The sequence below is a fragment of the Oratosquilla oratoria genome, chromosome 42 (assembly GCF_046742065.1).
Source record: "Oratosquilla oratoria isolate Oo_2021 chromosome 42, ASM4674206v1, whole genome shotgun sequence".
Taxonomy (NCBI): Eukaryota; Metazoa; Arthropoda; class Malacostraca; order Stomatopoda; family Squillidae; genus Oratosquilla; species Oratosquilla oratoria.
In genome coordinates, this window is record NC_134818.1 from 29902799 (window position 1) to 29905359 (window position 2561).

Consider the following 2561-nt stretch of genomic DNA (forward strand, 5'->3'; position numbering starts at 1 on the left):
TGATAGACAAGTAGAAATTAAAAAGGAATCAATCGTTCCCTATGACGCTGAAGGGAGGAAAGAGGAGGGAGAGAGGGGGAGGAGGTTGTGAGTGTGAAAGTCACGTTCCACAGCGCATGCGTCGTGCGTCGACTCAAAGATAAGAAAGCTCAAGACATTTTAGCTCTGCTGGGACAAAATAATATAATGATAAAATAAGATAGATTAAATTAAATCGATAGATAAGAAGTTGAATAAGTAAATACATGAATAAGTTAATAATTAGAAGTGACAGTAATATGTCCCAGAGAATCCAGTGTTGATCATTTAAATTATTGTCTGTCATTCCACTGGTCTATTTATCGACACATTAGGATATTATTTTATATGATTATTTCATATATAATTTATTTTTGTTTATTTATAAGTTTTTATAATTTGACTCTATTTACTTAGATATTCATCTATATATCTATATTCGTCTCTATACTTCATTTCTTCCTTTAACACTGGAACTGAATATACATTGTTCAATTATTAAATTTTCGTATTTTCTGTTATCTACCCCACCAATGACAACAACAACAACAATAATAATGATAGTATACATACGTAATACACACACATATATATATATATATATATATATATATATATATATATATATATATATATGTATATATATATGTATATCAACCTCAATTCACTTTAATTCTAAGCCATCGACATCGAGAAACTCGAGGAGGTATACATGCAGAAATTAATACGTGATACAGCTTAGGACTCGAACCTCCGCGAGCACGGTACAAGTGGCAGTGGCTTTGTAGGAAGAGGCCAAACGCAGAGTATGGGAGTCTAATATATTTTACGTTTCGCCCAGCAGGGCTTCTTCTGAAGGAGCCCTGCTGAGCGAAAGGTCAAATATATTGGACTCCCATACTCTGCGTTTGGCCTCTTCCCTACAGAGCTGTTGCAGTCATTGCTGCTTTTACTCATCTGACAGTGGCTTGTCACTTGTTACGTGCTAGCGGAGGTTCGAGTCCTTAGCTGTACCACGTATCAATTTCTGCATGCATGCCTCCTCGAGTTTCTCGATGTAAATGGCTTAGAATTAAAGTGAATTGTGGTTGATAAATGTAAATCTGTCCGCTGGGACCCATTCATTGTTGTACATACACACACACACACACACACACACACACACACACACACACACACACACACACACACATATATATATATATATATATGAATATATATATATATATATATATAAATATATATTCATTTCCATATTAATCAATTTATCTATATTTTTCTATTTGTTTATTTATGAATTCATTTATTCATCTAATTATCCATTCATCTGTTTTTTGTTTTTATTCATTCATTTATATTCTTATCTAATTTTTTTATATATTTATATATTCAATTTATCTATCTTATGTATTTATTTATCTATTTATTTTTTCTTAGGGCTTACTGTGGGGCAAACGGAATTCCCAGTCTTGCTGGTCGGGATTTTATACCTGCATTCCCGTCGTCTATCACATCCTTCTTAGACTAATCTCGAGGGATATCCCGCCGTCAGCTCCTCTATTTCGTGACCAAGAGATACGAAGAGGTTCTCCCCAACTGAATAAAGTCACGTGGAGGCAGCTAGAATTAATTAAAAGGGCGACGGCACTCCTGAATGCGTTAATTGAGATGCGCGAGAAGTGAGGCGTTACTGGTCCTCCAATGGCGCCCTGGGAACCCAGCACTACCTGCCGCATGGACAGCCTGTTGGGGATAATAATAAAAATAATAATAATAGTAATGAAAATGATAATAACTATGATAATAAAACAATAGTAATGATGATAATGATAACAAAAATAATAAGAATGATAATAATAATAATAATAGTAATAATAATAATAACAATAATGATAATAATAATAATAATAATAATAATAGTAATAATAATAATAATAATAATAATAATAATAATAATAATAATAATAATAATAATAATAATAATAATAATAATAATAATAATAATAATAATGATAATAATAATAATAATAATAATAATAATAATAATAATAATAATAATAATAATAATAATGATAATAATAATAACAATAATATTAATAATAACAATAATAATGATAATGAATAAGCATAATAATAATAACGAATGAGTATAGGTCACGACCTAATTCTAGGTAAGAAAGGATTACCTGCAAACTTGTTTATGATTACTTATAGAGGTAAGAACAACAAACACAACAACAACAACAACAACAACAACTACAACAACAACAACAACAACCACTAGAATATCGAGAACAATAAGAACAACAAGAACAAGAAAAATAATAAGAACAATAAGAGCAAGAAGAACTAAAAACATCCAGAACGATAAGAATAAGAAGAAGAACAATAAACAGCAAGAACAAGGATATCAATAACAAGAAGAAAAACAAAAACAAGAAGAACAAGAAGAACAAGAAAAAACAACAAGGATATCAAGAACAATAAGAACAAAAAAATGAACAAGAAGAAAAACAAAAACAAGCACAAGAAGAACAAAAAAC